At 41.3% G+C, this 8,776-nt stretch overlaps 1 non-coding gene across 1 annotated transcript; it reads left to right on the top strand.

The window, feature by feature from the left end:
- The first annotated feature begins 7,787 nt into the window (after positions 1-7,787).
- On the top strand, positions 7,788-7,859 carry TRNAT-CGU (transfer RNA threonine (anticodon CGU)). The gene has a single exon. It is a non-coding gene; the product is annotated as a tRNA-Thr (tRNA).
- Positions 7,860-8,776: the final 917 nt, after the last annotated feature.

Raw genomic sequence — 8,776 nt, 5'->3', positions numbered from 1 at the left:
ACACCATCCGCACTCTTATTGACTCTGTACCTCGACGTGTTTCTGCGTGCATCGCCGCTCGCGGTGGTCCTACATCCTACTGAGTCGATGCCGTGCGCATTGTGTAACCTGCATATCGGTTTGAAATAAACATCAATTATTCGTCCGTGCCGTCTCTGTTTTTTCCCCAACTTTCATCCCTTTCGAACCACTCCTTCTTGGTGTTGCATTTGCTCTGTCAGTCAGTGTATCTGGAAACTGTCAACATTACTATTATGTATATCGTTGAAATAACCGAAGACAACTCAGTGTGCCTTATTAATAAAGGAAATATTTGGAGGCTACTACTTGTAAGCATACTTTAGACCAGTGTTTCTCAACCGGGGGACATCGCATCCCTTGGAGTACTATGTCTATGGCATTGTTAATTATGTAAGTAGCCTATATAAGATTGGTCAGTGCCAAAAACTCATTCGAAAGTTATTTTGTATTCCCAGTTTACTGTATGATAAAGTGATAACGTACAACATTTGTGCGCCACTTTCTAGCTATCGTATATTAATATATAACACGAACACAGACTCGTATTTCCCATTCAATTGATTAATTTCTCATAATCAATCTAACATTTTCGTAATATAATAACTTTATTACTTTCACATGACATACGTTCGTATTCATTGCACTGATCCCTGCTTGACTAAATAAAATAACATAAATATGTTAATGATTGTATAATGCTAACTTTAATAATGGCTGTTACACCATAAAATTACCTTATATATTTCAGAAATATTGGATGCCTAGGATATACTCTTACTTAAGAGAAAGGACTGAGAAACACTTCCTTCCATAAGCTGTGCATAGGAACTCTCATACATAAAGTGAAAGAGTTTCATACAAAATAATAATTTAACTGAAGTGTTACTTCAACTTATAGATAAGCGCAAAATTCATTGCTATATTTCTAGAAAATAGATCTCAGAGAATTAGAGTAGGCGAAGCTATCTCACCCTGCAATAATTAAGAGGGGAATTTGTACTTTTCTTATAAATGATATGAGTAAAGAAGTGGAATCGGAGATACGGCTTTTTGCGGATGATGTTATTCTGTATAGAGTAGTTACAAAATTGTGAGCAACTGCAAAGTGACCTCGATAATGTGAGATGGATAGCTGGCAATGGTATGATGATAAACGGGGTTAATGGTCAGGTTATGAGTTTCACAAATAGGAAAAGTCCTTTCAGTTTTAATTAATGCGTTGATGGGGTGAAAGTTCCTTCTGGGATCAGTATAGGTACTGAGAAGTTCCTTACTCGGTTACTATTTTTGAAACATATAAAACTGCATTTTTTAAAATGGAAATTATGAAACATCTGCATTTAAAATGGAAAATATGAAAATTAATATTCATTAAATAAAATACACAATCGTCGAACCTTGTACTCACACTTACTTCTTACCTGCTTACTTACACATACGTTATTTGATGGGCGCCAGCTACCACTCAGTGCAGCAATAATAGAATGACAATTTTGACTATCTCTAGGGTGTGGTGTAATAAGCTTACTTTCGACAACACACCATATAAGTTCTGGGAAAAGGAGATTGGCGTTCGGTTTGCCCATTTAATTTGCGGTTAGCTAATTCTGTCATTGAAATAATACTATGAATTCATTTGATAGAACAAAATATATTCTTTAAATTGTATATAAAAAATAGTAAGTCTTGCTGAGATAAAACAGATGTGAAGATGAAATTATGACATTGCAACTGAAAGAAACTAGGCATGAATTTGAATTCTTCTTGACCGGACATTTAACAGTTTATACGAAATATATCCCTCACTGGTTCACATGACTGTACCTTCAACACTTTGAGTGTAATTACGACGTATTCCTTAGATCTGGTGTTTACTGTAGATGTGTCACGCCTAATTTGGTGATGTATCCATGTGACTGCTTCTTCTCCATATCGTATGACTTCTGTGTAAGTCTGCACTGTATGACCTCATTGCAGGTCTATCCTTCTATGACTTCGTGGTAAGCCTTCCCGTCCGTATCTTCAACTAAGAAACCGACCAACTGTAGCCTCACTCTCTCAATGACCAAAGACTAATGGCTCACTGAGTCTTCTCCATCTCGTTCACGCTCGTTGACTCTCGTTGACTGACCGACTTAGGCCTCTGCTTCCAATTGAATAATGACTGACGCTACAATATGCAGCCACCTTTTATAGACGTTAGGTCGACGCACCTACGTAATCTCCAGAAATAACAATAATGTACTCCCACCTCGCGACAGATATTACATTCAGTGGTGAAATAGCCCGGAGGCTCCCTAGGTAAATCTAAGTCCGTGAGCGCATCGCTAAATGCTCACGATGACGTAGCCATGACGTAGCAATGACTTAGCAGAAACGCCAGCAGTATTGCACAATGTAGCAATGTCATATCCACATCTGACATACAGCAACTCTTTATTGTACATGTCTTTAGTGTTAATCTACACGCACGTATATATGCATACCGTTAACTACAATCACGCAAGCGACAAGCATTGCATAATCGAATTGAATAATAATAATAATAATAATAATAATAATAATAATAATAATAATAATAATAATAATAATAATAATAATAATAATAATAATAATAATAATAATAATACAATAATAGTAATCTCACAGATAAAATAATAATAATACGGACATAATAATGATAATAATAATAATAATAATAATAATAATAATAATAATAATAATAATAATAATAATAATAATAATAATCCAGATATCACCTTGTAACGGGATTTGAACCGTTACAGTACCTAGGTGTTAATATAAGGAAAGATCCTCATTGGGGTAATCACGTAAATGGGATTGTAAATAAAGAGTACAGATCTCTTCACATGATCATGAAGGTGTTTAGGGGTTGTAGTAAGGATGTAAAGGAGAGGGCATGTAAGTCTCTGGTAAGACCCCAAATAGAGTATAGTTCTAGTGTATGGAACCGTCACCAGGATTACTTGATTCAAGCACTGGAAGAAATTTGTCCTCTTGAATTCCGACTTATCTTCATATTGTGATCTTTCCTAATTATAAAGACACCACTCAAACTTATTCGTCTGCTAATGTCATTCCACGCCATCTCTCCATTGACAGTTCGGAACATACCACTTAGTCGAGCAGCTCGCCTCCTTTCTCCCAAGTCTTCCCGGTCCAAACTTTGCAACACTTCGCAACGCTACTCGTTTGTTGGAAATCACCCAGAACAAATCGAACTGCATCATACTCGTAAAAGGCACTCTTATCATCCTTCCCGACAATATCTAAAATATCATCCGCCATCATGCTTTCATTACGCCTGGGTAGAGACATGCAGGAAGACAGAAAGCAGCTGTAAACGTTGAACACAAGGCACAGAACTATGGTAAGAATATTGTAAAGCGTTGATTCGTATCTACTGTCGTCTTCATATCGCATTGTGTAGCTCCGTAGCTAAATGGTTAGCATGCTGGTCTTTGCGCAACAGGTCCCCGGTTCTAACCCCGGCCATGGCAGCGATTTTAACCTTCGTCAGTTATAATTTCTCTGGCTTTAGGACTGGGTCTTTGTGCCATCTTCAGTATTAGATTCTCAGGGTACAGGTCGCCCATGGGTGCAAACTCGAAAGACTTGCACTAGGCTTCTCCGAAGGCCATACTCCATTACATTATTATTCACAGGGCATTGCCAGATGATACCACTCGTGCTGAACAACGGAACTACAGTGTCAGATTAAACTTAGGACTGAGAGAGAGTGTGACATCTGAAACCCGAGTTTTCTCGAGCGTGGGATGGAAAAGGTGAATTTGCTCACATCAGTCTCCGACCCCATGATGTGTGTATCATTAAATAGAGAATCATACGCCAAGCGTAACAGTACCATTACGATATACTTGTGACAACTTGGGATTAGGACAGAAGTTACATGGTGTGCGAAACTTGACAATTACCAAGTATTGCTCCGGCTATATGATAAGCCATCCCTATCGCTAGGTGACTAGCCAGTTAAGTTTGTTCGCAATAACACGATACCCGTAAAGATAAAATCAGTTAATCGGTTCTTATTCATGTAATTATTTAGTCCGCTTCCGTGGTGTAGTGGTTATTGTGATTAGCTTGAACCCTTAAACTTACCGTTCCATCGTTATTCGACCGCCTCGGCTGCTTCAGTAGAGCAATATCGAACTCCTAGATCTTGGGGTAGTAGCAGTTTTTAAAATTCACTTCATCGACCAAACGATAGGGTTCAGAAGAGAGCCTAACTACTTTAAATGAGGAGCAAAAATGTGTTTATTAAAATATTATTTCAAATTAAATCACGATAAAAATATATTAAATTAGCCAGGAAAATCACTTGATAATTTTACAATATTTTAATGCAGTCACAATGCATAACGTGAGTGACATCTTTTTTTAAATTATTGTTTAACATTATAATTAAAAGAATGAAAACGTATTATAAAATTCGTGGACAGCAAAAAGCAGAAAACGAGAATAAAACCTGAAAATCGGGAACCATTGATCCATTATTCATTTTATTTATTCAAACGATAACTGAGCTAATCCACATGATCCGTGGAAAATCTGAATTTCAACAAGTAGAATTCCAGATTTACATTTAATTAAGGTTATCCACCAGTCTACTATCTTATCGGATATTGGAACAGCCCCCGAATGGACCCCTAATCGAACCAAATCGACTATCAGTTGCTTTGGATAGGTTGCGAAATATTACTAGAAAACATGGTGTTCATTATAAGTTAACAGCAATTATCACAATCAAAAATAAAATTCCACCATTTATTGTCATTTCGTGACACCATTAAGTTACAGAAGAATCCCGCGCTGAAACATGCATCACCCCAAACAGATGTTCAGAAGGAACCAACAACAACTTGATCCAAGGGGATCTTACGTTACGTCGTCCTGAAGGAACAAAACTGCGAAATGCAGGAAAACATTCATTCATTACGCATTTAGAAGAAATACCGAAAACTGAAGATAAAGAAAAGCCATATCACTTAAAATGTTCTTACTAAACTTTTAGGTCATAAAACGATTATGTCGTTAAGTTTGTTAACATACAAGTCCACACTATAACACAAATAAAAGTAAATCTTTCCAATATTCTATAACTACGACTACCATTACAAATCTGTCTACCTACACTTGTCCCATTAAACTAAACTACAAGTGATCGGTAGATCAACGTCTCACCTAATATAAAGTGAATAATGAAAAATGAAAATAAAATATATATTAACAGCTGACAAATCGAAACCGCGCTCGTAGTGTAAATCCTGCATAAATCAACTAAATGTCAACACACGGCGTTATTATAAGATACCGGACATCCGAACAATAAATCTGAAAGTAAAGAAAAGGTAATTAGAAAACGAAAGTTCGTCGAACTTGAACACGCGCGGCTAAGCAGTAATGATCAGTCTCCATTAGCTCGGTTTCCACATGGGACAACCCTCACATTCATGCTACTACTGATGCAGAGCTACTATGGAAGCACCTTCTGGCTAGTAAGAATGATGTCGAAACATGGCCTGAATAGTAGTCTACCTGCTAATACCCCTCACATTCCTATTCACTACTGCAAACACTAACAGCGTTCAAGTCGATTCGCAAAAATGACTAACCTATGACTTGACTATATATAGACGACGCCCTAATCATATCGTTGAACCTACGTTACAGTGTCTACTCATCCTTAAATTATAAAATACACGCAGGATCCTAAATCTATCGTTGAGCCAACGTTATGGCATCTCATCATCATCACTATCATCTGTTTACCTTCCAGGGTCGGCTTTTCCCTGGGACACAGCGAGGGATCCCACCTCTACCGCCTCAAGGGCAGTGTCCTGGAGCTTCAGACTCTTGGTCGGGGATACAACTGGGGAGAATGACCAGTACCTTGCCCAGGCGGCCTCACCTGCTATGCTGAACAGGGGCCTTGTGGAGAGATGGGAAGATTGGAAGGAAGAGGGAAGGAAGCGGCCGTGGCCTTATGTTAGGTACCATCCCGGCATTCGCCTGGAGGAGAAGTGGGAAACCAGGGAAAACCACTTCCAGGATAGCTGAGGTGGGAATCGAACCCACCTCTACTCAGTTGACCTCCCGAGGCTGAGTGGACCCCGTTCCAGCCCTCATACCACTTTTCAAATTTCGTGGCAGAGCCGGGAATCGAACCCGGGCCTCCGGGGGTGGCAGCTAATCATGCTAACCACTACACCACAGAAGCGAACGTTATGGCATCTACACATTATTTATACTGTCAGGCGAAATCCAAACTTACAAACACAATCGCGGATATTTAAACTAATCCTCGTTGAAACTCTAACACAATGACATGAAATTCGCCACAGAATGAACTCGAAGTCCGCCTCTGTGGTGTAGTGGTTAGCGTGATTAGCTGCCATCCCCGGAGGCCCGGGTTCGATTCCCGGCTCTGCCACAAAATTTGAAAAGTGCACGAGGGCTGGAACGGGGTGCACTCAGCCTCGGGAGGACAACTGAGTAGAGGTAGGTTCGATTCCCACCTCAGCCATTCTGGAAGTAGTTTTCCGTGGTTTCCCACTTCTCCTCCAGGCGAATGCCGGGATGGTACCTAACTTAAGGCCACGGCCGCTTCCTTTCCTCTTCATTGCCTCATAGCAGGCGAGGCCGCCTGGGCGAGGTACTGGTCATACTCCCCAGTTGTATCCCCCGACCAAGAGTCTGAAGCTCCAGGACACTGCCCTTGAGGCGGTAGAGGTGGGATCCCTCGCTAAGTCCGAGGGAAAAACCGAACCTGGAGGGTAAACAGATGATGATGATGATGATGATGATGATGAACTCGAACCTGGAAATACAACTGTCCATATCTTACAATAAAGCGTGAAATAGAAATTAAACAACATGTTCGAATAGTTTAATCTATTCCTCATTACATGCAGTGAAGTTCAACTCTCGTTTGATTTTAAGTAATATCACTGAAAACAGTAATCACTACCACCACGATAACCACGGCATAACTCAAGTGTGAGGCTCCAAATGGCTTATCATCTCAACGTTCCAAACATGTATCACCGTGAACTGTCCAGTGAAGTAACTTTTCATTAATCTACTCAAGCTAAACTATCATTCTAATAAAATCCAATTTTCACATCCGCAAAGTGTCAGCGATAATTTCGTCTCATAAAAATACAGAATAGAATTCAATTTATCCGCCTGGGTAGTGTAGTGGTTAGTGTGATTAGCTGCCACCCCCGGAGGCCCGGGTTCGATTCCCGGCTCTGCCACGAAATTTGAAAAGTGGCACGAAGGCTGGAACAGGGTCCACTCAGCCTCGGGAGGACAACTGAGTAGAGGTAGGTTCAATTCCCACCTCAGCCATTCTGGAAGTAGTTTTCCGTGGTTTCCCACTTCTCTAACTTAAGGCCACGACCGCTTCCTTCCCTCTTCCTTGTCTATCCCTTCCATCCCCCCGCAAGGGTCCCGATTCAGCATAGCAGGTGAGGCCGCCGATTCGGAGTCTGAAGCTCCAGGACACTGCCCTTGAGGCGGTAGAGGTAGGACTCTCGCTGAGTCCGAGGGAAAACCGACCCTGGAGGGTAAACAGATTGAGGAGAAGAAGAAGAATTCAATTTACAGTAACAAAGTATTACCTGGACCGTGTGTCAGAATGTATTATCACGAGGTCGGCTATCACAAAAATGCACTTTGCTGATACACAATTGAATCGTCACTTGGACGCACTACCGCAGCGTGCCTTTTTAGCTCAGTGGCAGAGCACTGGTCTCGTAAACCAGGGGTCGTGAGTTCAAATCTCACAAGAGGCAGAAATTTTGCGTATAATCATCACATGGCCTCAGCTACCGTGTGCAGACATTATAATTTGATGCCACCTGGCTGTCTGTTCGTCTATTTCTTTTGAAATGAGTATTGCAGTCAATGGTCAATTAAGTACGTATGTTCGTCAATGTTCTTTCTTTCTTCCTCACCTGCTATACTGAACAGGGGCATGGTGGGGGATGGGATGATTGGAAGGAAGAGACAAGGAAGAGGGAAGGAAGCGGCCGTGGCCTTAAGTTAGGTACCATCTCAGCATTTGCCTGGAGGAGAAGTGGAAAACCACGGAAAACCACTTCCAGGATGGCTGAGGTGGGAATCGAACCCATCTCTACTCAGCTGACCTACCGAGGCTGAGTGCACCCCGTTCCAGCCCTCGTGCCACTTTTCAAATTTCGTGGCAGAGCCGGGAATCGAACCCGGATCTCCGGGGGTGGCAGCTAATAACATTAACCACTACACCACAGAGGCGGACTCGTCAATCTTCATTTTCAGTTTACCGAGCTCGATAGCTGCAGTCGCTTAAGTGCGGCCAGTATCCAGTAATCGGGAGATCGTGGGTTCGAGCCCCACTGTCGGCAGCCCTAAAGATGGTTTTCCGTGGTTTCCCATTTTCACACCAGGCAAATGCCGGGGCTGTACCTTAATTAAGGCCACGGCCGCTTCCTTCCACTTCCTAGGCCTTTCCCGTCCCATCGTCGCCATAAGACATATCTGTGTCGGTGCGACGTAAAGCAAATAGCATTTTCAGTTTTACTCTAGCCCCCCTAGATGGCAGTGTAAACCGAATCTCTCTTGGACGTATATGGCTGAGATTTTAATTAATTTTGTCGGGTAAACACCAAATGTGTCTCCAGAGATATTTTTCACGTCGGTATCGTACGACATGAAGCGTCGAATGGACTTT

Source organism: Anabrus simplex, chromosome 1 (genome assembly GCF_040414725.1).
Source record: "Anabrus simplex isolate iqAnaSimp1 chromosome 1, ASM4041472v1, whole genome shotgun sequence".
Lineage (NCBI taxonomy): Eukaryota > Metazoa > Arthropoda > Insecta > Orthoptera > Tettigoniidae > Anabrus > Anabrus simplex.
Note: the sequence above shows the minus strand (reverse complement) of the source record. Positions and strands in the feature narration are given on the sequence as shown.